Source organism: Rhinoraja longicauda, chromosome 27, assembly GCF_053455715.1.
Source record: "Rhinoraja longicauda isolate Sanriku21f chromosome 27, sRhiLon1.1, whole genome shotgun sequence".
Taxonomy (NCBI): domain Eukaryota; kingdom Metazoa; phylum Chordata; class Chondrichthyes; order Rajiformes; family Arhynchobatidae; genus Rhinoraja; species Rhinoraja longicauda.
Window position 1 is genome coordinate 6,991,461 of NC_135979.1, and position 27,140 is coordinate 7,018,600.

Here is a 27,140-nt window from a genome sequence, read left to right on the forward strand (position 1 = left end):
ACAGAGGTCAACTATCTTGCAAACCTGTACATTTTTGGGATGTGGGAGGAAACCGGAGCACCCGGAGAAAACCCACGCGGTCGCAGGGAGAACGTACAAACTCCGTGCAGACAGCACCCTTGGTCAGGATTGAACCCGGATCTCTGGCGCTGTAAGGCAGCAACTCTACCGCTGTGCCACTGTGTTGCCCTCATTTATTATTGTCATGTGTATTGAGGTACAGTGTAAAACGTTGTTTTGTATTTTATCCAACCAAATCGGGTAGTGCCCTACGTAATTACAATCAAGCCAAACTCCAGTACATTCGGTAGAGCAGAGGGAATGATACAGAGTGCAGGGTGCAGTTCTTGGCATTGTAACGCACCAGTTCCAGACACCAGATGAAATAACTGGTTGTGATGTGACTAATCTTTCATGATTGTGAAATGCGGGTAAGGGCACATTTCTGAATCGGGCTGTGAGGTGATATTGCTGCACATCAGTGTCAGAGTTGACTGCTTTCAAATGCATCTCGGCATTATACCACACCAGCTCCAGATACCAGATGATATAATTAGTTGTGATGTAACTAATCATTCGTGATTGTTTTCTGTGTCGGCTGCAACTCATCAGATTAAGGTGATACTTCTAAATGGGGGTGCTGGGCAGTACTGGTGCACACCAGTGTCAGAGGTGCCCGTGTTCAAACCAAAGATACTATAGGAGCAAGATGGACCACTCCGATGAAATCGCCTATACTGAAGTGTAGTACGCAAAGGAGCATAACGTCCGCCATTTTAGTAAGCAAATTCACGATGCCTTTCGCAGTGTAATCAGTGTTTTGGGGGAACAGTATGTGTGATGATAACATAAAAAGGCAGAATATAATCTCATATATTAATTCACAGATTTTTGTTATTTTTCTTTTTAAAATGTTTCTGCCTACTAAAATGGCGCCATGACATACTACGGTTTTTAGGGTTGAGTGGTCTATCTTGCTCTGCTCTATTATCTTTGGTTCAAATCCACCTACCCTCACCTGGGGGTGCAAGAAATCAATGTCCTGGGCCATATTTTATGGAAGAGCTGGTAAGCCCTCTCACGTATTCTGAGAAGAACCTTCACCTAACTACAATAATCTATGTATAAAACATATAACAATCTTAAGGGATTGGACAGGCTAGATGCAGGAAAAATGTTCCCGATGTTGGGGGAGTCCAGAACCAGGGGTCACAGTTTAAGAATAAGGGCCATTTAAGCCATTTAAGACAGAGATAAGGAAAAACTTTTTCACCCAGAGAGTTGTGAATCTGTGGAATTCTCTGTCACAGAAGGCAGTGGAGGCCAATTCACTGGATGTTTTCAAGACAGAGTTAGATAAAGCTCTTAGGGCTAATGGAATCATGGGATATGGGGAGAAAGCAGGAACGGGGTAATGATTTTGGATGATCAGCCATGATCATATTGAATGGCGGTGCTGTCTTGAAGCACCGAATGGCCTACTCCTGCATCCATTTTCCATGTTTCTACGTAGGAAGGAACAGCAGATGCTGGTTTATACAGAAGATAGACACAGAATGCTGGAGTAACTCAGCGGGTCAGGCAGCATCTCTGGAGAAAAGGAATAGGTGACGTTTCAGGTCGGAACCTGAAGGGTCCCGGGTCTGAAGAATGGTCCCGACCTGAGACGTCACCTATTCATTTTCTCCACAGATGCTGCCTGACCCGCTGAGTTACTCCAGTACTTTGTGTCTTTTGTAAAGCAGCATCTCCGGTTCCTTATTTCTAAGAACAATCTATTCCTTTGTGAGTCATTAGCTGTACAATGCTTTGTGATATCCTGAGCTAGTGAGAGTTGCTTTGCAATTTGAAGACTTTCTATACCACACTGCGATGAAGAGTTTGTTAGTTTACGACAATTTCATCGTATCTTTTGGTTCATCAAGCCGGAATGAGCATACATACCTCAGTTTAGATTTTAGAGAAACAGGCCCTTCGGCCCACCAGCGATCACCCCATATACTACCACTATTCTACACACTAGGGACAACTTACAATTTTTTACCAAAGCCAAACAAACCTACAAGTCTGTACGTCCTTGGAGTGTGGGAGGAAATCGGAGCACACGAAGAAAACACACGCGGTCACAGGGAGAACGTACAAACTCCGTACAGACAGTACCCGTAATCAGGATTGAACCCGGGTCTCTGATGCTGTAATGCAGCATCTCTACTGATCAGTCTGAAGAAGGGTCTCGACCCGAAACGTCACCCATTCCTTCTCTCTCGAGATGCTGCCTGACCTGCTGAGCTACTCCAGCATTTTGTGAATAAATCGATTTGTACCAGCATCTGCAGTTATTTTCTTATATCTCTACAGCTGTGCCGCTCTTAGTGGTCGCCATTTTCATCAAGAAATACATTGACGACTGAGCCAAATGCAGGTAAATGGGACTAGCTTAGATGGGGCATCTTGGTCGGAATGGGGCTGAATGGCCTGTTTCCATGCTGTGTGACCCTCTGATATCTTTCACGCCTCATTCCTGGAAGTGGCGTCAAGTGCTCCTTCTCTTAACTCTAGCTCAGTTTGTATTTTAATATTCTTTCGCTACGCTCATGTTTTGCACAACAATCCTGCTGCTTTGCATTTGTCATCACTGTGCGTATACTGTTTAGTCTGTTAGCATCTTGCGAGCACGGACTTCCATTGCTCCTTGATGTAAGTGACAATAAACTCACCTGAATCTGACCTGACACCCGCCCGCATCTCTGGAGATGCTTTTGTTCGTGCTCGGTGTTGGTCGATGTCAAGTGGAGCTTGCATCATCAGCCAGGTGAGGTGTTAGGACCAGTGAGTCTGTCACGCAGCAGGGACACGTGCTGTGGGATGTTCCTGTTTTCCCTGCACCAAATCCGCCCCTCCCCATCCCACATTGTTTGAGGGATTGGCCTCGGTTCCTTCCCACTTCCCCTTTCTAATGAATATCCAAAGCTTGAACACACTCCTGAGGTCCTCTACATTTGGGGCTTCATTTGAATAGCCACCATTATAGATGTCGCAATGCACTCTGCTGTCACAGACGCCTTTAGCATAACAACATGTCAATAGACAATAGGCCATTCGGCCCTTCAAGCCAGCACCGCCATTCAATGTGATCATGGCTGATCATTCTCAATCAGTACCCCGTTCCTGCCTTCTCCCCATACCCCCTGACTCCGCTATCCTTAAGAGCTCTATCCAGCTCTCTCTTGAATGCATTCAGAGAATTGGCCTCCACTGCCTTCTGAGGCAGAGAATTCCACAGATTCACAACTCTCTGACTGAAAAAGTTTTTCCTCATCTCAGTTCTAAATGGCCTACCCCTTATTCTTAAACTGTGGCCCCTGGTTCTGGACTCCCCCAACATTGGGAACATGTTTCCTGCCTCTAACGTGTCCAGCCCCTTCATAATCTTATACGTTTCGATAGGATCCCCTCTCATCCTTCTAAATTCCAGTGTATACAAGCCTAGTCGCTCCAGTCTTTCAACATATGACAGTCCCGCCATTCCGGGAATTAACCTAGTAGTCCTTCAGCCCACCGCGGCCACGCTGACCATTGATCACGCGTTCGCACTAGTTCTACATTTCTCCACTTTCTCGTCCACTCCCTGCACACTGGAAGCAGTTTTACAGAGGATAATTAACCTACAAAATTGCAAAGTGGCCCTGTTGTGTCAGATGGTGCTAGTGTATGAGGATCGTTGGTCAGCGCAGACTCGGTGGGCCGAAGGGCCTGTTTCTCTGCTGTATCTCTACACTTAACTAAACTACGATGGGCACGAAATGGAGGGATATGGATCCAGGATGTGCAGGAAGAAGGGATTGGTTTAATTTGGCATGACGTGCGGCTTAGGTACCATGGGCCGGAGGGCCTTATGTTGTGCTGTCTAGTTCTGTGTATTTCCCTTTTGGAATTGGCTCTTTTACTTCCCTGCACATCTTCTCGTAACCTGTGTCTCTCCACTTGCTTGCCCAGAGCCCTGAAATAAAGAGGCTGTGAAGCTGGTGGTAGGGTGCAGGGGGGAACTGGCAGATGCCGGTTTACCCCGAACATGGACCAGAACCAGGGGCCACAGTTTAAGAATAAGGGGTAGGCCATTTAGAACGGAGATGAGGAAAAACATTTTCAGTCAGAGTTGTAAATCTGTGGAATTCTCTGCCTCAGAAGGCAGTGGAGGCCAGTTCTCTGAATGCATTCAAGAGAGAGCTTGATAGAGCTCTTAAGGATAGCGGAGTCAGGGGGTATGGGGAGAAGGCAGGAACGGGGTACTGATTGAGAATGATCAGCCATGATCACATTGAATGGTGGTGCTGGCTCAAAGGGCCAAGTGGCCTACTCCTGCACCTATCGTCTATTGTCTAGACACAAAACGCTGGAGTAACTCAGCGGGACAGGCAGCATCTCTGGAAGGAAGGAATGGGTGACGTTTCGGGTCGAGACCCTTCTTCAGACCAACTGCAGATGGTGGTACACGTACTTCTTCTGGAATGAATTTCTCTTTTTGTTTAATGCTACAAACTCTCAAGGTCCTGGCAGTTTACGGAGAAGCAGTGTTGTTTCTCATTTGATAGTTTAATGATAGCTTCTACTTTGGCTGCCAACATTTCAGGTTCAGTTTTCGTAGAAATTCCAATTGTTGCTTCAGCTTCCAATCTCGACAGGCTCTGCAATGAAAGGCACAGGGAGTAATGGTAATAATCGGCTCCTACAAGGCTGTTGACGCTAAACCAGGCTCTCAAACAAATGGTACCCAGACAGCAGACTTAAACTTTAGTTTTACTTAGTTTCAGCGATACAGCATGGAAACGGCCCTTTGGCCCACAGAGTACACACCGACCAGCGATCCCCGCCATTCAATCATGGCTGATCTATCTCTCCCTCCTAACCCCATTCTTCTGCTTCTCCCCATAACCTCTGACACCTGTACTAATCAAGAATCTATCTATCCCGGTCTTAAAATATCCACTGACTTGGCTTCCACAGCCTTCTGTGGCAAATAATTCCACAGATTCACCACCCTCTGACTAAAGAAATTTCTCCTCATCTCCTTCCTAAAAGAACGTCCTTTAATTCTGAGGCTATGACCTCTAGACTCTCCCACTAATGGAAACATCGCCTCCACATCCACTCTATCCAAGCCTTTCACTTTTCTGCATGTTTCAATGAGGTCACCCTTCATTCTTCTAAACTCCAGCGAGTGCAGGCCCAGTGCTGAAAAACGCTCATCATAGGTTTAACCTACTCATTCCTGGGATCATTCTTGTAAACCTCCCCTGGGCCCTCTCCAGAGCCAGCACATCCTTCCTTGGATACGGTGCCCAAAATTGCTCACAATATTCCAAATGCGGCCTTACCAGTGGCTTATATTGCATTATGTTTAGCGGGGTGTCGGCCAAATACAGACGTGGGACTAGTGTAGATGGGACAATGTCGGTCGGTGTGGGCAAGTTGGGCTGAAGGCCCTGTTTCCACACTGTATGACTCTGTGACATAAAGTGCTGCAGTAACTCAGCAGGTCGGGCAGCATCTCTGAAGAACATGGATAGGTGACGTTACAGGTTGAGACCCTTGTCTAGAGGGTGGAGGATGGTTGGATATAGCAATAGGGGCTGTACACCTAGAATTTATTTTTAAAAATAGAATAAAGGAGTAATTTTATACTTTCAGACCATCTAAAACACTTTAAAGTCAACAAAGTGATTTTGAAATGGAGTTGTTGGTGAGATGTCGGAAAGCCTGAAGGCTAATTTATGTGCAGCAGCTTCACACAGACAGTATCTTCTTAATTACCAGATGTACTGCTTCGTTAATGTGATTGAACAATACATATTGATCAGGGCTAGCATGCAGCTTAAGAGGGCTTAAGATTTTTACTTTACTTTCATATCTCAAATGGGGTAGGTTTATCTTGGTGTCATGTTCAGCACAGACATTGTGGGCCGATTGGCCTGTTCCTGTCCTGTACTGTTCTATGTTCAATGATCTCCCAAATGGTAAACGTATTTGATGGTGGTCAATTTTGCACTTAGGTTTCATGGGATGTGAACCCACAAACTCTTAGTGGGCGGCAGAGTGGCACAGTTGGTGGAGTTGCTGCCTCACAGAGCCAGAAACCCGGGTTTGACCCTGACCTTGGGTTCCGTTTGTGGGGAGATTCCGCGTTCTCCTTCTGACCGCGTGTTTGTTTTTCCAGCCGCTCCCGTTTCCTCCCACCTCCCAAAGACTTGTGAGTTTGGCGCTTATTTGACTTCCCTAAAATCTCCCCAAGTGCAGAGGGAGTGAAAGGAAAAGTGAGATAACGCAGAAGTAGTGTGGAAGCACAGAACGGGGGATCGATGGTCAGCGTGGACTCAGTGAGCCGAAGGGCCTGTTTCCATGCTGTGTCTCTAAACTAAACTGAACTTCCCTGGGTAGAAGCTACCTGCCAAGCCAAAGAAAATGCCGCAACTGGAGGGGATTTGATGGGATAACAGCGGACCATTGATGAAGACAAGTTCCCCACACTAAGCTTCCATTTTCTTGAGTGTGAAAATATTATGTGCTTGGCTTACTGAAGTGATTCAATATGATTAAAGGATTAGATGGGTTTAAAGATAGAAGGAAAAAAGCCTCCTGTGATATGCGAATTCAAAATAGAAGTAGCTTATTAAAACCAGGATGTACATGGACTTCAGTAAGGCGTTCGACAAGATTCTGCATGGTAGGCTGCTCTGGAAGGTTAGATTGCATGGGATCCAAGGAGAGATAGCTGAATGGATGGCAAATTGGCTCCATGGAAGGAAGCAGAGGGTGATGGCAGAAGGTCGCTTCTCAGATTAGAGGCCTGTGACTAGTGGTGTGCCTCAGGGTTCGGTGCTGGGCCCGTTACTGTTTGTCATCTACATCAATGATTTGGATGAGAACATACAGGGCAAGATTAGCAAGTTTGCTGATGATACAAAAGTTAGTGGTTTTGCAGATAGTGAAGATAGTTGTGAAAGATTGCAGCAGGTGGGCGGAGGAATGGTTGATGGAATTTAACACAGAAAAGTGTGAGGTGTTGCATTTTGGGACGTCGAACAAGGGCAGGACCTACACAGTAAATGGTAGGCCTCTGGGCAGTGTTGTAGAGCACAAGGTTCTAGGAGTACAGGTGCATGGTTCCTTGAAGGTCGAGTCGCAGGTAGATAACGTGGTCAAAAAGGCTTTTGGCATTTTGGTCTCCATCAGTCAGAATATTGAGTATAGAAGTTCGGAGGTCATGTTGCAGTTGTATAAGACGTTGGTGAGACTGCATTTAGAATATTGTGTTCAGTTCTGGGCACCATATTATAGAAAAGATATTGTCAAGCTTGAAAGGGTTCAGAAAAGATTAACGAGGATGCTGCCAGGACTAGAATGTGTGAGCTATATGGAGGTTGGGTAGGCTGGGTCTCTATTCCATGGAGCACAGGAGGATGAAGGGAGATCTTATAGAGGTATACAAAATGATGAGAGGAATAAGTCGAGTAGTCTTTTACCCAGAGTAGGGGAATCGAGGACCAGGGGACAGGTTCAAGGTGAAGGGGAAAAGATATAATAGGAATCTGACAGGTAACTTTGTTACACAAAGGGTGGTGGGTGGATGGAACAAGCTGCCAGAGGAGGTAGTTGAGGCTGGGACTATCCCATTGTTTAAGAAACAATTAGACAGGTACATGGTTAGTTCAGGTTTGGAGGGAAATGGACCAAGCGCAGGCAAGTGGGACTAATGTAGCTGGAACATTGTTGGCCGTTGTGGTCGAGTTGGACCGAAGGGCCTGTTTCCACACTGTATCACTCTATGAGTGATAGTCATACAGAATGGAAATAGGCCCTTCGGCCCCAATTGCCCATCAACTAACATGCCTCATCTACACTAGTCCCACCTGCCTGCGTTGGGCCCATAGCCCTCTAAAAGTATCGTATCCATGCACCTGTCCAAATGTTTTTTTAATTTTGTGATGGTACCTGCCTCAACTACCTCCTCTGGCAGCTTGTTCCATACACCCACCACTGTGTGTGTGTGTGTGTGTGTGTGTGTGTGTGTGTGTGTGTGCGTGCATGCGTGCGTGCGTGCAATATAAAAAAGAGTTGCCCCTCGGATTCCTATTAAATCTTCCGCCCCCACTTCTCTTTAAACCTATGTCCTCTGGCTGTAGATTCCATCACTCTGGGTAAAAGACTATGCATTTATCTTATCTATTCCCCCGATGATTTTTAGATTTAGATTTAGATTTAGAGATACAGCGCGGCAATGGGCCCTTCGGCCCACCGAGTCCACGCCGCCCAGCGATCCCCGCACATTAACACTATCCTACACCCACTAGGGACAATTTTTACATTTACACAGTCAATTAACCTACATACCTGCACGTCTTTGGAGTGTGGGAGGAAACCGAAGATCTCGGAGAAAACCCACGCAGGTCACGGGGAGAACATACAAACTCCGTACAGACGGCGTAGTCAGGATCGAACCTGAGTCTCCAGCGCTGCATTCGCTGTAAGGCAGCAACTCTACCGCTGCGCCACCGTGCCGCTATAAGATCACCCCTTATCTCCAGTGCTCCAGGAAATAGAGACCCAGCCTGCCCAACCTCCCCCTATAACTCAGGCCCTCAAGTCCAGGCAACATCCTTGTGAGGGTTGATGTCAGGAACATTTTCTACACACAAAAGCCTCGTGAAAACTTGGTGGGTATTGTCGCAGTTGAGGTCTGATACACTGAGGAGCAAAAACTAAATAAAATTGAATTGAACCTTTGTCAGATTCAGGGTGAGCTGGCATCAAGAGGTGGAAGGAGTGAAGGGAGACTAGTGTGAGTGAGGATACTGATGGCAGTGTTTTGGATGGGTATGTGTTTATGCAAGCTGACCTGGAATGGTCAGACCCTGAGGTTTACTCCAATATTTCCTTTGGCGACCGAGAGATTGACCAGCCCTGCGTGTGACGGATTTAACACAGTGGGGATCCAAGCCATTGTCTCCATTTACTGACGCTACAGGCTTCCAACCTCGGGCACCTCCATCCAATTGGCACTGAAGTTTCACATTTCTAGGCTTGCCCTAAATCTTGAGCATTTTGCTTTAGTGAATAAATTCACAGTTGCGATGTCAGTATCAGTTGAGATGAACGAGAAACAATTCATTAATTCATGTTCATGGTGATAGGAGCAGAATTAGGCCATTTGGCCCATCAAATGGCCTAATTCTGCTCCTATCACCATGAACATGAATTAATGAATTGTTTCTCGTTCATCTCAACTGATCCTGACATCGCAACTGTGAATGATCCACCATTCCCTCTCAGTTTAAGAATAAGGGGTAGGCCATTTAGAACGGAGATGAGGAAGAACTTTTTCAGTCAGAGAGTGGTGAAGGTGTGGAATTCTCTGCCTCAGAAGGCAGTGGAGGCCAGTTCGTTGGATGCTTTCAAGAGAGAGCTGGATAGAGCTCTTAAGGATAGCGGAGTGAGGGGGTATGGGGAGAAGGCAGGAACGGGGTACTGATTGAGAGTGATCAGCCATGATCGCATTGAATGGCGGTGCTGGCTCGAAGGGCTGAATGGCCTACTCCTGCACCTATTGTCTATTGTCTATTGTCCCTCAACCTCATTCTCCTGCCTTCTCCCCATAACCCCTGACACCCGCACTAATTCATGACAACCCAGTTCTTTCCTGAGATCCATACCACAGAAGGAGATTGTTTACAAATAACAAAGAACTGCAGATGCTGGTTTAGCAAAGAATGATAGAAAATGCTGGAGTAACTCAGCTGGTCAGGCAGCATCTCTGGAGAACATCTGTAGTGACGTTTCGGGTCAGGACTTTTCTTCCCCAACCTCAAGGGCCCGCTACCGAAATGTCACCTATCCGTGTTCTCCAGAAATGCTGTCTGACACTGTGTTACTCCAGCACTTCAAGTCTTTTTTTTTAATGGAGAATCTGGCCAACACGTAATGTGATCATTTGGCCCATTGCCAATAGAGCTGCTGAATTATGGGACCTGGGTTCGATCCTGGCCACCGGTGTGGAGTTTGCACATTCTCCCCGTGTCCACGTTGGTTTCCTCCAGGTGCTTCGGTTTCCTCCCACATTCCAAAGACGCGTAGGTTTATTGGCCTCTGTAAATTGTTTGCAGTGTGTAGGGAGTGGATGAGAAAATGGGATAACACAGAACTAGTGTGAATAGGTGATCGATGGTCAGCGTGGACTCAATGGGGCAAAGGGTCCATTTCTGTGGTGTATCTCTAAACAAAATTACAAGAGACCCTCTGTATTTACATAGGAAAGAATTGCAGAAGCTGGGTTACATTGATGAGAGACACAAAATGCTGGAGTAACTCAGCGGGACAGGCAGCATCTCTGGAGAGAAGGAATGGGTGACGTTTCCGGCCTAGTCTGAAGAAGGGTCTTGACCCGAAACGTCAGCTGTTCTTTTTCTGCAGAGGTGCTGCCTGACCCGCTGAGTTACTCCAGCATTTTGTGTCTGTCTTCCTTTCTATTTGCTGTGGGTTCCACATTCAATTCACCATCTTGGGTCAAGTCATCCCTCAGCTTACTTTCCACAGAAAACCACCTCAGCTGATCCAATGTTCCTCATAACTACAATATTCTAGCCCTATTGATAAAATCTGTAGACATCTTTGCATGGGGAAGCTACCACAAAACTATTTCATGGTGGCTTCTGTATGGGAAATTTTAGGTGGGATAAATCTCATCAATAATTATACCTCATCTAAAATCATGGAAATATATGACTCGGTTTTCATTTCATTGACGTTTGTTTGAATTTGAAAGAAGTGCTTCTTTAGTGATTACTACGAGAGTCAGAGGTTTATGGGGAGAAGGCAGGAGGATGGGGTTAGGAGGGAGAGATAGATCGGCCATGATTGAATGGTGGAGTAGACTTGATGGGCCGAATGGCCTAATTCTGCTCCTATCACTTATGAGGTTATGAATAATTGTAAGGCAATTTAGGTTGTGAAAGACACTTTATAAATTGAAACACTTTCTTTCTGAGTATTTCTTTGTTACTGAAAACATGTGGTTGATATGAGTTTGCCGTTTATTATTTCTGGAAAGGATTCAGAGTGATTCAGTCAGATTATCATCCAAAGACTATAAAGCAAGCAGCATTTTTATTTTTAAGTGAGTTAATGATGGCATAGAACTCCAGTCATTATTAAGGAAATGGCTTTTTATCATTGCAATCTTGCTGTGGAGAGGGATTGTGGAAGATCCTCTCCAGCCTTGGAACAAAGAGTTTACAGGAGGCCCTGTTGCAATGTGGGCTCTGAGCACCAAGCTAGGGCAACGGTGTCTGATCTTCCGCTACCTCTGAACCACGCCTCGATAAAGTAAAGATAGACACAAAGTGCCGGAGTAACTCAGCGGGACAGGCAGCTTCTCTGGAGAGAAGGAATGGGTGACGTTTCGGGCCGGGACATTTCTTCACTCGACCCAAAACGTCACCCATTCCTTCTCTCCAGAGATGCTGCCTGACCCGCTGAGTTACTTCGGCACTTTGTGTCTGTCTTCGGTTTAAACCAGCTGTGTTTTGTGTTGGCTGTGATTGTGTGTGAAATTGCTTATTTTTATTGCTCTATTGCTGGACTGTGGGTGACCTGTTCGTTTCACTGCACATCGTGTATGTGTATGTGACAAATAAACTTGACTTGACTTGGACTTGTACATCTGCAGTTCCTTCCTACACGCCTCGATAAAGTAATTGAACCAACAAGTCAATCAACAGGGTTTTCTCACCTCTCCCCGATCAATCAAGAGGGCGGCACAGTAGCACAGCAGGAGAGTTGCTGCCTTAGAACGACAGAGACCCGTGTTCAATCCTGACCATGGGTGCAGTCTATACAGAGTCTGCACACTCTCCCTGTGACCACGTGGGTTTTCTCCGGGTGCTCCGGTTTCCTCCCACACTCCAAAGACGTACAGGTTTATAGGTTAATTGGCTTCTTTTAAGTCCCCCCCCCCCAGTGTGCAGGATGTGACAATATACAGTAGGTGCAGGAGGAGGCCATTCGGCCCTTCGAGCCAGCACCGCCATTCAATGTGATCATGGCTGATCATTCTCAATCAGTACCCCGTTCCTGCCTTCTCCCCATACCCCCTGACTCCGCTACCCTTAAGGGCTCTATCTAGCTCTCTCTTGAATGCATTCAGAGAATTGGCCTCCACTGCCTTCTGAGGCAGAGAATTCCACAGATTCACAACTCTCTGGGTGGAAAAGTTTTCCCTCATCTCCGTTCTAAATGGCCTACCCCTTATTCTTAAACTGTGTTCTGGACTCCCCCAACATTGGGAACATGTTTCCTGCCTCTAACGTGTCCAACCCCTTAATAATCTTATACGTTTTGATAAGGATCCGCTATCCTTAAGAGCTCTATCTTAAGCTGGGATAACATAGAACTAGTGTATGGGTGATCGTTGGTCGAGGTGGACTCGGTGGGCCGAAGGGCCTGTTTCCGCGCTGTATTTCTAAAACAATAACTACATTTTGTGTGATTTTAAATTGTATTTTCTTAAATTTTAAGACGAGATTGTTCTCTAGCTTGATCACTTGGTTTGATCACCTGGAGAAGAAGAGAGGGTAGTGGTAAGAGACAATATGATCCAGAGCAGAGATCAGCTTATTGTTGATGTGTAGAAAGGGAAATTGGGGAGTGTGTTGGGAAAGATCAGAGACCTAGAGCTTGTGATCGAGGGAGAGAAAGATCAGTTGATTGGAAGCTAGGACTTTGGAGTAAGGGATCACAAAGTGGGAGATCACCTAATTAGGTGTCACAGAGTCAATCACCAGTTCAGATTGGTGATTGGTGAACAAAAATGTTGGAGCAACACAGTGGGTCAGGCAGCATTTCTGGAGAACATAGATAGCTGACGTTTCGAGAATGGACCCTTCTTCAGACTGAAGAAGGGTCTGGACCAGAAACACCACCTATCCATGTTCTCCAGAAATGCTGCCTGACCCGCTGAGTTACTCCCTGATGTTGGGGACCAAACATCAGAGAGTTTGGTCTCTGCTAACCCGAGACCAAAGGTGCCTGTTTCAACTTGGCGACTGATGTGAATCACGATGGGGTTTCGCACATGAAAACATTGATTTTTATGTTTAATTGCATAATGTTGTAACTAAGAGTGATTTAAGAGAATGTAATTTCTTTGGCGGGTATTTGTGATAGACGTGAATGGGAAAGTAAGGCTGGTGCATTTAACATGAATGAACGAATAAATCCATTAGGGAAATGGGATGAAAATTATTTCCACGGAATAGAAAGAATGTAGAAGTCATGTCATCAGTGATAGGAGCAGAATTAGGCCATTTGGCCCATCAAGTCTATTCTGCCATTCAATCATGGCTGATCTATCTCTCCCTCCTAACCCCATTCTCCTGCCTTCTCCCTACAGCCCCTGACACCCATACTAATCGAGAATCTATCTATTTCTGCTTTAAAAATATCCATTAACTTTACCTCCACAGCTTTCTGTGGCAAAGAATTCCACAGATTCACCAATTTAGATTGGTGACAAGGAGAAATCTCTTGTCGCTGTCGGTCGCCATCTGGAATGGCTCGGGCAGATATCACGGAGACGTTTAGGGAGAAAGAAAGAATATGCTGACAGTTGTAAATGAGAAGATGCTAACACTACTAGAAATCTGTTTCTGTGCTACACTGCCTGGTGAAACACAGACTTCCGGCAAATGGCAAACTGACATCAATGCAGTCTCTTGCTTTGCCTGCCGCTGATCAATCCACCTCTTCATTTCTCACTTAGCAGATTTAGCTGATGTGCCACTTTGGCCACAAGACTACCTCCTTTGCTGGAGTTTCCAGAGCATGGAAGCAGTCACAGGGCAAGGGCTTAGCTATTTATAAGTTCGTAAGTTGTCGAAGCAGAATTAGGCTGGAGATAGATATATTCTTGATTAGTACAGGTGTCAGGGGTTAGTTATGGGGAGAAGGCGGGAGAATGGGGTTTAGGAGGGAGAGATAGATCAGCCGCGATCTATGGATGCCAGGGAAGTGTCGAAATGTGGGGACTAAGTAGCTTGAGATGTAGGATCTTATCGAATGGTGAAGCAGCAGGCTTAAAGGACTGTCTGGTCCACTTTGCTTCTGTCTGGGTTATGGGGTCAGAATGGGTATGGGTCAGTTCGCCACCGATTCAACATTGGACATACGATACGATACAATGGGACTTTATTTATCCCAGGAGGGAAATTGATCTGCCAACAGTCATAAAACAAAAAATACACGAAATCAAAGTGACGAGTGGAAAGGATTGGGGATGTGCAAAGATTGTGTGGGGAGGTGTGGGGGGGGTGAACAGAGTCAGGGAAGAAGGATCTCCTGTGGCGTTCTGTGCTGCATCTTGGTGGAACCAGTCTGTTGCTGAAGGTGCTCCTCAGGTTGACCAGTGTGTCATGGAGGGGGTGAGCTGTATTGTCCAAGATGCTCCGCAGTTTGAGGAGCATCCTCCCCTCCAAGACTGTCAACACGATGCTGTCAACACTTTTAGCTCAGTGATTCTGAAAGACAATAGTTTGCGAATGCACAACTGTAAAGGTGATGCATTGTGTGCAGAAGTCCACAGAGAAACGTAGAGTTGGAAAATGAATTGGCCTCATTCTGTGACTTGCAATGAGTGGCGTCACTGTGGGTAGTCTGGTGAATGTGTGAATTTTATGGTTAGGTTATGGAGACTATTAGTATGAGTACATTGTGACACTGTGAGAATGGTTTCTCTATTCTTCACCTTTGCATGGTTTAGTTCTTTAGTTCAGTTTAGAGATACAGCGCGGAAACAGGCCCTTCGGCCCACCGAGTCCTCACTGACCAGCGATCCCCGCACATTAACACTACCTTACCACACACTAGGGACAATTTTTACATTTATACTTTTATACCAAGCCAATTAACCTGTACGTCTTTGGAGTGTGGGAGGAAATCTCAGATCTCGGAGGGTCACAAGAAGGTGCAAACTCCGAACAGACAAGCACCCGTAGTCAGGATCGAACCAGGGTCTCTGGCGCTGTAAGGCAGCAACTCTACCGCTGTGCCAGCGTTGACCTTGAGGGGGCGGTATGGAGGGGAATTCTGCACATGCCCCGAAGTGACTTAGTAAACTGACGTGCGAAAGTCCCAGAGGCTTGCGGAGGTTTTGGAGGACATGGGCCAAACGCAGGCAGGTGGGACTAGTGTAGATGGGCCATCTTGGTTGGCAAGGGAAAGTTGGGCCGAAGGGCTTGTCTCTATGCTGTATGACTCTGCCCTGAATTTTGACAGAAGGATTTAAATTAAATGTTCAGCATTCAGAATCGGAAACGTTTGTGGAAAATGTTGCAGGGTTTGCAGGTTTTGAGAAGGGCACTTGGGCATCTGTGGAACAACAGAACAGCATTTCCTGTCTGTAACCGGTGGGATATGAAACTTGAGTGAGGAGAGAAATCAGCTGGAAAAAGAAAAGAGACTGGGTTCAGAAACCGAGAACTTGGCTTGAGGATCTGGGAGGTCGGCTCAATCAAACAATAAACCCACGGTGTGACTTATCTCAACTTGTGCCAGAGTTGGAGAGTTCTAATCAACCAGAACCTTGGGGAGATGGTTGTTCGTAACTGGGCAGAAGGTGTGGGGCTGCAAATTACCCAATTAATTTAGCCTCGTGGGCATCTCTGTTTAAGCCACATTGAGAATCTTCCAATACGCTGCTAACCAACGTCTGGTTTAGCTTTTGCCAGGATCGCTTGGCTTTAGACACCATCATAGCCTTGGTCCAAACATACACTTTGCCCAGCTACCTTCAGGTCCTTGATCGGCATGGAATGGATGGATATGGATCATGTGCGGGCAGAGGTGATAAGTTTAAGTTGGCATTGTGTTTGATGCAGACAGTGTGGACTGAAAGGCCTGTTCCTTGTTGCAGTTCTATGTTCCATGTCACCTTCTTTCCATTATTAGGTCAGAGGTGGGGACGTTCACAGTCGTTTGGACAATGTTCAATTCTATTTGTAACTCCTCAGCAATCCCTCCTGGGTGAAAGGGTTTGGAGACTTTACACATACAACGCAGAAACAGTCCCTTCAGCCCATCGAGTCCGCGCCGACCGACGATCACCCCGTACACTAAACACTAGGGACAATTTACAATTTTTACTGAAGCCAATTCACCTGCAAACCTGTACGTCTTTGTAGTTTGGGAGGAAACCAGAGCACCCGGAGAAAACCTAAGTGGTCACAGGGAGAGCATACAGACAGCACCCATAGTCTGAATCAAACCTGGGCCTCTGCTGCTGTCAGGCAGCAACTCCACCACTGTGTCACCCTCTATGTTGGAGGGATATATGCCAAATGCAGACAAATTGGGCTCGATCATGAAAGCACCCTGGTCAGCATGGATGAGTTGGGCCGAAGAGCCTGTTTCTGTGCTGTATAAGCTTGTTACTGAGGGAGAAATGGAGAAGTAAGAAAATCATGGACAGACTCGAAATGCTTGAGTAACTCAGCGGCTCAGGCAACATCTCTGGAGAAAATGAATTGGTGACGTATCGGGAGAAGTCCCTTCAGACCCGAAACGTCTGCTATTCCTTTTCTTCAGAGATGCTGCCTGAACCGCTGAGTTATTCCAGCGTTTTGTGTCTATCTTCAGTTTAAACCAACATCTGCAGTTCCTTCCTACATACGAAGAAAGTCATGTTAGCTCGACTGATTTCTTTGTGATTTTTAAGTCCATTCTTATCCTGTTTTCATCCAACAACCTAGAGCTCCCATTTGCCCAGCCATAAAAGTACACACACTCACCATAGCTAAATGTGTGTTTGTGTGTGCAGAGAAGTGGGAAATAAAGGATTGTATGAGCATGTCGCTGCCATCTGGTGGTAGCTGGGTGAAGCATCTTCGCAATCTTTGGCCTGTAATAATATTAACAGTGCTTGCCACTGTTGTCAAGAAACTGGAGTAAAAGCCCTTCGAAGACGCATTAAAACTCGAGAAACTTGGCCAAGATCTTGGTCATACCTCAGGCAGGTCTAAAAGATGCAACATTGCTTTTGAAAGTAGAGCAATTCTCTCCGATATTCTCCATACTGATCACTCAAATCAACTTCAGGAAAAATTGGCTGCTAAATTTTGGAAATCTGAGTTGATTTCTCTCATTTCTGGTTACAATAAAGAGGTCATTCATTGGTTTCACTGCAATTTTGGATATCAGGTGTCAGATAAATGCATGTTTAGTTTAGTTTAGAGATACAGCGCGGAAACAGGCCCTTCGGCCCACCAGGTCTGCATAGACCAGTGATCCCCGCACACGAACACTATCCTACACACGCTCGGCACAATTTACATTTACACCAAACTAATTAACCTACAAACCGGTATGTCTTTCGAGTGTGGGAGGAAACCGAAGATTTCGGAGAAAACTCACGCAGGTCACGGAGAGAAAGTACAAACTCTGTCCAGACAGTGCCCGTAGTCAGGATCGAACCTGGGTCTCTGGCGCTGTAAGGCAGCAACTCTACAGCTGTGCCACCCTCAAGTCTTTGTAGCATTCAGATATGCTCTACTATTGAAGTGTTTGTGGGATAAATATTTTGTTGATCCCTTTGTGCTTTAATATTAAGTGTAAGAAAATAACTGCAGATGCTGGTACAAATCGAAGGTATTTATTTCACAAAATGCTGGAGTAACTCAGCAGGTCAGGCAGCATCTCAGGAGAGAAGGAATGGGTGACATTTCGGGTCGAGACCCTTCTTCAGACTGATGTCAGGGGGGAGGACACATATAATGTCGGTGTCAACAATGATATTTCTGGATTAATGGTATTATTATGCATCATTCTCCCCACTGCCATTTGGCTCTGATATCGTGAATCACAGAGGACCTGGGCACAAATCTAATGGTGCCTGACCTTGAAGATATAGGCTGGCAATGTGGTATCTCTGCATCAAGATTTGTATCTGCCTTGGCATCATGTTGATGCCATTGTGCTACCTATATTCCTCTTTGTTGCTTTGACGCTTGAATGCTGAGACAGTTTAAGATGAGTAATGTAAGCAAATGACCACAGTCAGTGTCGAATGTATGAGAGGAAATAATAACTATGGTGTACCCATTCCCAAAGCTGCCCAACACTGGGGTTTTCCTTGCTAGTCTGTTGTAGACTCAATGTTACAGACTGATTACTAGGGGGTATATTGAACAGCTTACGATGAATTGGATGGAACAAAGTCTTTCAATAGTGGGCAGATCTTATGAATGTTCTTCCAATGCATAGAAATATGGCTCACTGAATCCACGCCGACCAGCAATCCCCGTACACTAACACAGTAGGGACAATTTACAATTTGCAGAAGCCAAATTAAACCACAAACCTGTACGTCTTTGGAGTGTGGGAGGAAACTGGAGTACCCAGAGAAAACCCATGCAGGTCGCGGGGAGAACGTACAAACTCCGTACAGACAGCACCCAACGTCAGGATTGAACCCGGGTCTCTGGCGCTGTAAGGCAGCAACTCTACCACCAACTCTGCCCCCCCCCCCATGTGTGTAGCCCTTTATTCTGGGTGACAGAATCAAATCTATGATGCTGTAAATTTATATTGTTAGAGTTATTTCATTGGCTGTTTGCATTCCTACATCTATTTGCATTGGCCTCGTTAGCTCCAAGTCCAGGAGACTGCTGAAATAACTATTGTGGTAAAACAACAGGAAATATTTGCATTGCTATGTTTTGCTAGCAGTTAATTTTCTCTCTCTTACCCCAGCCGAGCTATTTTAAGCTTATGGGTGTTCACCGGGTGATAGAGAGTGGCCTGACAAGATGGGTAATCCTGAAATAAAGGGCGTCACAGATATTTCCACTCACCCCTCTCTTCCTCCCACCCCTGACTACGGGTGCTGTCTGTGGAGTTTGTACATTCTCCCTGAGACTGCGTGGGTTTTCTCAGATTTCCTCCCACATTCCAAAGACGTGCAGGTTTGTTGGTTAATTGGCCTCTGTAAATTGCCCCGACTTTGTAGGATAGAATTAGTGTACAAAATCGGTGGGTTGAAGGGCCTGTTTCCACTGTATCTCTAAACAGGAAACGTCACCTATTCCTTTTCGCCAGAGGTGCTGCCTGACCTGCTGAGTTATTCCATGTCATTTTTATTTTTGTCTATCTTCAATCTAAACTAACACTGGAGTCGGGCTGAAAATAGACTGCTTGCACTCGGCATTTTATTGACTGGCTGTGGGAAGCCTGGGTGACGTGGGCACACTTGTCAGACAATGGTGAAAGCTCTTGGAGTGTGTCCAGCCAGCACTGGCTGCCCCTCTGGCTAGCAGCGCAGTGCACTCTCATAAGGGAGAGATCTCAGGATGAGGACACGTGAGCTGATTCACATGCAGAGTGAACACACTGTTTGCAACTTCACAAATGCTCGAATCGTCAAAACGCTCCCCTCTCTCACTTTAACACGTTTCCCCGTTTTCCATTTGCAGACTTAACAAAGACGACACCTTGTACAGAACCAAGTTCAGGAACAACAGGTACAGGAGCTGTTTCAATCGTGTGCACCGCGTGTGAACGCGGAAATAGAATGTTGTTATAATTGATGTTTAACTATTCGCCACATCTATTTGGTCTCAGTGGTGATTAGTGGCAAATAAATCTCTCTCTCGCCTCGTCCCCCCTCTCCTGCTCTCCATCTCTCTCTCGCCTCGTCCCCCCTCTCCTGCACCTCCTGCCCCCCATCTCTCTCGCCTCGTCCCCCCTCTCCTGCACCTCCTGCCCCCCATCTCTCTCTCGCCTCGTGTCCCCCCTCTCCTGCACCTCCTGCTCTCCATCTCTCTCTCGCCTCGTCCCCCCTCTCCTGCACCTCCTGCCCCCCATCTCTCTCGCCTCGTCCCCCCTCTCCTGCACCTCCTGCCCCCCATCTCTCTCTCGCCTCGTGTCCCCCCTCTCCTGCACCTCCTGCTCTCCATCTCTCTCTCGCCTCGTCCCCCCTCTCCTGCACCTCCTGCCCCCCATCTCTCTCGCCTCGTCCCCCCTCTCCTGCACCTCCTGCCCCCCATCTCTCTCGCCTCGTCCCCCCTCTCCTGCACCTCCTGCCCCCCATCTCTCTCGCCTCGTCCCCCCTCTCCTGCACCTCCTGCCCCCCATCTCTCTCTCGTCCCTCCCTCTCCTGCACCTCCTGCCCCCCATCTCTCTCTCGTCCCTCCCTCTCCTGCTCTCCATCTCTCTCTCGCCTCGTCCCCCCTCTCCTGCACCTCCTGCCCCCATCTCTCTCTCGCCTCGTCCCCCCCTCTCCTGCACCTCCTGCCCCCCATCTCTCTCTCGTCCCTCCCTCTCCTGCTCTCCATCTCTCTCTCGCCTCGTGTCCCCCTCTCCTGCACCTCGTGCTCTCCATCTCTCTCGCTGCCTCCTTTGCACTTTCCCTCTCGCACTGCTCCCTCCATCTCTCCCTCCCTCTCTAATCCCCCCCCCCCCTCCTAACTATCCTCATTCCCTCTCCTGTCCTCTTCCCTTCCTCTCTCACTGCCCCCCACCTTCCTCCCTCTCTCTCCAGTTGGCAGTGGGATGGCACAGTGATCGACTAGTTGGTTGAGAAATTGGAGAGCATGTGGTGGTGTTTGTTACTGATTTTAAAACTCCAGGGTTAAAGTAAAGTTGACCATCTGGTGTTGGTTTATTGTCACGGGCACTGAGATCCGATGAACAGCTTTGTTTGCTTTATTCAAACAAATCCTTCCTTACCTGGGTACAATCAAGCCATACACAAGTACGGCAGGTAGTGCTGGCTGTGGAGTTTACTGCAATAATAATGGACTTTTAACAGTACGATTTGTGTTCTTATTGCTGTGAATTTTAATCTGCAACCAGTTGCATTAATAGGATGCACACTGCATTACTGGCATGGTGGTGCAGCAGTAGAGTTGCTGCCTTATACCACCAGAGACCCGGGTTCGATCCTGACTACGGGTGCAGTGTATACGGAGTTTGTACGTTCTCCCCTTGACCGTATGGTTTTTTTTATCCGGGTGCTCCGGTTTCCTCCCACTCCAAAGAAGTGCAGGTTTGTAGGTTAATTGGCTTCGGTGACTATTGTAAATTGTCCCTCGTGTGTAGGATAGTGCGAGTGTATGGGGATCGCTGGACAGCAGGGACTCGGTGGGCCGAAGGGACTGTTTCCGTGCCTCGTCCCTCCCTCTCCTGTTCTCCATCTCTCTCTCCTCGTCCCTCCCTCTCCTGCACCTCCTGCTCTCCATCTCTCTCTCGCCTCGTCCCCCCCTCTCCTGCCCTCCATCTCTCTCGCCTCGTCCCCCCCTCTATTGTAAGGAGGGACTGTGAAATGGTGGCAAAACCTCATCACAATTGCATATAGACTCAGTGGGCTGATTCCATGTATTTGTTTGTCTGTTTAGTTTATTGTCACGTGTACCGAGGTACAGTGAAAAGCTTTTGTTGTGTGCATTCCAGTCAGCAGATAGACAATACATGATTACAATTGAGCCATTTACAGTGTATGATACATGATAAGGGAATATAAGAAAATAACTGCAGATGCTGGTACAAATCGAAGGTATTTATTCACAAAATGCTGCAGTAACTCAGCAGGTCAGGCAGCATCTCAGGAGAGAAGGAATGGGTGACGTTTCGGGTCGAGACCCTTCTTCAGACTGATGTAAGGGTCTCGACCCGAAACGTCACCCATTCCTTCTCTCCTGAGATGCTGCCTGACATGCTGTTACTCCAGCATTTTGTGAATAAATACCATGATAAAGGAATGATGTTTTGTGCAAAGTAAAGCCAATGTATTATGTAATTATGTAGATAACCCAAAAGAGAATTTAATTGTAACTTGGTACATGATCCAATTAACCTCCAAACCTGTACGTCTTTGGAGTGTGGGAGGAAACCGAAGATCTTGGAGAAACCCCACACGGTCACGGGGAGAACGTACAAACTCCGTACAGACAGCACCCGTAGTCGGGATCCAACCCTTGTCTCCAGCATTGTAAAGCAGCAACTCTACCGCTGCGCCACCGCGACGCCCATAGGTTTAAGGTGAGGGGAGAAAGATTTAACACGAACCTGAGGGGCAACTTTTTTTACACAAAGGGTGGTGGGTATGTGGAACGAGCTGCTGGAGGACATAGTTGAGGCAGGTACTATCACAACGTTTAAGAAACATTCAGACCGGTACATGGATATGGGCCAAATGCAGGCAGGTAGGACTAATGTAGATGGGGTATATTAGTTGGTGTGGGCAAATTGGGCTGGAGGGTCTGTTTCCATACGCTATAACTCTAAGGGGCATCATTTAAAAATTGGAAAGCTAAGACGCAGAAGGGTTATTTGGCAATTTTTGTCATTCGCCAGAAGATTCTTAGTTCCACACTGAACAAAGCCCTAATCTCACACGGCAATCTGAAGCAATGTAGATGGACTGGACACAAGTAAGCAAAAAGCAGGGGGACAGATCGAATCTAATTTTTCCCCATGGTGGAGCAAAAGCTATTGGAAATATGATTGTGCTTTGGTGAGTTCTCGAGTAAGAGGGTGTAGTGAATGGCTGCAGCTTCTCGCTCCCCTTACTGAATTCCCAAGAGGATTTCAGTGTCAGTGCACAGCAGTGAATCGCTGACGATAGATAGCTTGTGGTTCTCGCACTTGCAGGTGTGGAAATGCAGAAGTGGCTTCTGCTTACGTGGATCCGTGTCAGTTGAGCAGGCTCCAGCGAAGCACCTTGAAGCAGCTTCCTTCCTGGAAAATTGCTGTATGAGAGCAAAGTTGAGAATGGAATCACCTGTTCTTTATCCACGAGCACCGCATCCCACATTCCCAGACCTAATGTGGGCCTCTGGGATCCGCGTGCCTCAGCCAGTGTCTGGCTGATCTGACTGTGTTCCTCAGCAACTTTCCTCCGATATACATTGAAAATCTGGCAGGCACGGACAGATCCCTAGAGATAGTGGTGGCACGTTTTCGCCTGCACCCAACTACAGGATAAGGCACCTTGCTTGTTCGCTCGTTGGTGAAGTAGAACAAGGGATTAGTTTGGTTTAGATCTGCAGGGACAATTTACAATTTTACCGAAGCCAATTAACCTACAAACCTGTACATCTTTGGAGTGTGGGAGGGAACCGGAGCACCCAGGGAAAACCCACGCGGTCACGGGGAGAACGTACGAACTCCGTATAGACAGTACCCATAGTCAATCGACAATAGGTGCAGGAGTAGGCCATTCGGCCCTTCGAGCCAGCACCGCCATTCAATGTGATCATGGCTGATCATTCTCGATCAGTACCCCGTTCCTGCCTTCTCCCTATACCCCCTGACTCCGCTATCTTTAAGAGCTCTATCTCGCTCTCTCTTGAATGCATTCAGAGAATTGGCCTCCACTGCCTTCTGAGGCAGAGAATTCCACAGATTCACAACTCTCTGACTGAAAAAGTTTTTCCTCATCTCCGTTCTAAATGGCCTACCCCTTATTCTTAAACTGTGGACTCCCTTGTTCTAGACTCCCCCAACATTGGGAACATGTTTCCTGCCTCTAACGTGTCCAACCCCTTAATAATCTTATACGTTTCGATAAGATCCCCTCTCACCCTTCTAAATTCCAGTGTCAACATCGAACCTGGGTTTCTGGTGCTGTCAGGCATCAACTCTACCGCTATGCTGCCATGCCTAAATGGGAGGAGGTGTCAGAGGAGAAAATGGAATATAAACACCATCATGGAGCAGATGCCAAAGAGCCCCCTATTTCTATGCTATGCTCTTTCGGAGTGTGATGAACTCTCAAAAGTTGATTGGCGTAGTTTGTTTGCGAGGTGTCTGCAAAGTGGGGAGTGCTTTCAGAAAGGTGAGAGTGAGAGTTCAGGAACATAAGAGTGAAAGGCAAGGCAGGTGGGAGGAAGGAACCCTGGAGGATGAGAGACATTGAGGCTCTGGTCTGGAAAAGTCCCCATAGTACTGGGGATTGAGGAACACACTAAAGGGAATCAGGCAAACAAAAAGGGGCATGAGATAGTTCTGGCAATTAAGATTAAGGGGAATCCAAAGAGATTCTGCCAGTATATTAAGAGAAAAAGGGATAACTAGAGAAAGAATATGGTTATACAGAGGTTGATTTGGTCAGCATGATTTTATAGGTGGAATATCGTGTCTCATGAATTTTATTGAGTTTTTTCAATACACTGGGTGGTACAGCAGTAGAGTTGTTGCCTTACACCACCAGGGACTCTAGTTCAATCCTGACTACGGGTGCTGTCTGTACGGAGTTTGTACGTTCTCCCTGTGACCTGCGTGCATATTCTCCAGAGATTCCGGATTCTTCCCACACTCGGTGGACCAAAGGGCCTGTTTCCACGCTATATCTCTAAACTAAACTAAATAACCATGAAGGTATCACAAAATGCTAGAGTAACTCAGCGGGTCAGGCAGCATCTCGGGAGAGAAGGAATGGGTGACGTTTCGGGTCGAGACCCTTCTTCAGACTCTGTAGAAGGGTTTCGACCCGAAACATCACCCATTCTTTCTCTCCTGAGATGCTGCCTGGCCTGCTGAATTACTCCAGCATTTTGTGATACCTTCGATTTGTACCAGCATCTGCAGTTATTTTCCTAAATAACCATGAAGGTTGATGAGAGCAAGGCTGTAAACATAGACCTAATGGATTACATACAACAAGGCCTTTCAGAGGGTTCTGTTTGAGTACTTGCCTATAAACTTTGTATGAAAACCACAATTGCAATTGCTTCCGCCTTTTCAGGCATTGAAATATAAATTAACAAAGTCAAATAATGTTCACTGTTGAGATTTAGTTCATAAGTTCTAGGAGCAGAATTAAACCATTCAGCCCATCAAGTTTACTACGCCATTCAATCATGGCTGATCTATTTTTCCTTCTCAACCCATTCTCCTGCTTCGCCCAATAACCCCATATTAATTAAGAATCTGTCAACATCTGCCTTGAAAATATCCATTGATGGCCTCCACAGCTGTCTGTGGCAACGAACTCCACAGATTCACCATGCTCTGACTAAAGAAATCCCTTCTCGTCTCCTTTCTAAAGATTTGGTTAGTGACAGTGTTGCTAATTATAGACAATAGACAATAGACAATAGGTGCAGGAGTAGGCCATTCAGCCCTTCGAGCCAGCACCGCCATTCAATGCGATCATGGCTGATCACTCTCAATCAGTACCCCGTTCCTGCCCTCTCCCCATACCCCCTCACTCCGCTATCCTTAAGAGCTCTATCCAGCTCTCTCTTGAAAGCATCCAACGAACTGGCCTCCACTGCCTTCTGAGGCAGAGAATTCCACACCTTCACCACTCTCTGACTGAAAAAGTTCTTCCTCATCTCCGTTCTAAATGGCCTACCCCTTATTCTTAAACTGTGGCCCCTTGTTCTGGACTCCCCCAACATTGGGAACATGTTTCCTGCCTCTAATGTGTCCAATCCCCTAATTATCTTATATGTTTCAATAATACCACGGTCATGGTAAACCCTTGAGCTTAGCAAGAAAGGAGTCAGGATATCAGGGGCACGGTGACCATCGGTTGACTTTCGTGTGACATGGCACTGTGTGCCAAACATCCTCCTTCACCAATGTCCACGGCAGATCCAATGCCAACTGGCTTTACTGTCAGAACTTAATTAGCATCAAGAACATGCAACCTGCCATTACGTATTGACTTCAGCTCTTGTTATTACTGCAAAAATAATCTATTTTTATGTGACCTTCCACCATGTGGAGATGTTAAGAGTTACTGAGCAAGTAGTTGGACACTTTATTCTCCAAAGAAAAGCACAAAGTGCTGGAGCACTCAGCGGGTCAGGCATCATCTCTGGAGCAAAAGGATAGGTGACATTTCATAAATAAAAGGAGCAGAATTAGGCCATTCAGCCCATCACATCTACTCCCCACCATTTAATCATGGCTGATCTATTTTTCCCTCTGAGCCCCATTCTCCTGCTTTCTTTCCATAACCCCTGACACCCGTACTAATCAAGCATCTATCCATCTCTGCCTTAAAAATATCCATTGGCAGCCTCCACAGGCTTCTGTGGCAATGAATTCCACATTCAGATTCCATAGACACAGAAATCCACAGATTTTAGGTTGGGACCCTTCTTCCAACACAAAACATCACCTATCCTTTTTCTCCAGAGATGCTCCCTGACCCTCCAGCACTTTGTGTCTGTTTTTGGTATAGAGTCACGGAGTTTGTACGTTCTCCCCGTGACCTGCGTGGGTTTTCTCCGAGATCTTCGGTTTCCTCCCACACTCCAAAGACGTACAGGTATGTAGGTTAATTGGCTGGGCAAATGTAAAAAATTGTCCCTAGTGTGTGTAGGATAGTGTTAATGTGCCGGGATCGCTGGGCGGCACGGACCCGGTGGGCCGAAGGGCCTGTTTCCGCGCTGTATCTCTAAATCTAAATTATTTTTTTTTAAGTGCGGAAACACTCCCTTTAGCTCAACTTGCCCACGCTGACCAACATGTTGTATAGGGCCCTGGTAAGACCACATCTGGAGTATTGTGTACAGTTCTGGTCTCCTAATTTGAGGAAGGACATCCTTGTAATTGAGGCAGTGCAGCGTAGGTTCACGAGATTGATCCCTGAGATGGCGGGACTGTCATACGAGGAAAGATTGAAAAGACTAGGCTTATATTCACTGGAGTTTAGGAGGTTGAGAGGGGATCTTATAGAGACATTTAAAATTATAAAAGGACTGGACAAGCTAGATGCAGGAAAAATGTTCCAAATGTCCAGGACCAGGGGCCACAATCTTAGAATAAAGGGGAGGCCATTTAAAACTGAGGTGAGAAGGAACTTTTCCACCCACAGTTGTGAATTTGTGGAATTCTCTGCTACAGAGGGCAGAGGAGGCCAAATCACAGGATGAATTTAAGAGAAAGTTAGATAGTGCTCGGGGGGCTAGTGGAATCAAGGGATATGGGGAGAAATTGGGCACAGGTTACTGATCGTGGATGATCAGCCATGATCACAATGAATGGTGGTGCTGGCAAGAATTTGGACCCACTACAATTTGCCTAGCGCCACAATAGATTAATGGAGGATGCAATCTTACCGGCTCTCCACTCTGCATTGCACCACT

The 27,140-nt window shown here is 46.6% G+C and overlaps 2 protein-coding genes across 2 annotated transcripts in view; both read left to right on the forward strand.

Annotated features, from left to right (window-relative positions):
* LOC144606726 (cAMP-dependent protein kinase inhibitor alpha-like) overlaps positions 1-27,140 on the forward strand; it is a 692,291-nt gene that overhangs the window by 207,545 nt on the left and 457,606 nt on the right. The window lies entirely within an intron of this gene.
* Positions 1-27,140, forward strand: part of hivep3b (HIVEP zinc finger 3b) — a 243,634-nt gene that overhangs the window by 155,761 nt on the left and 60,733 nt on the right. The window contains exon 3 of the mRNA XM_078422962.1: positions 19,512-19,559. The gene's annotated coding sequence lies outside the window, so the exon portion shown is untranslated. The remainder of the gene's footprint in view (positions 1-19,511; positions 19,560-27,140) is intronic.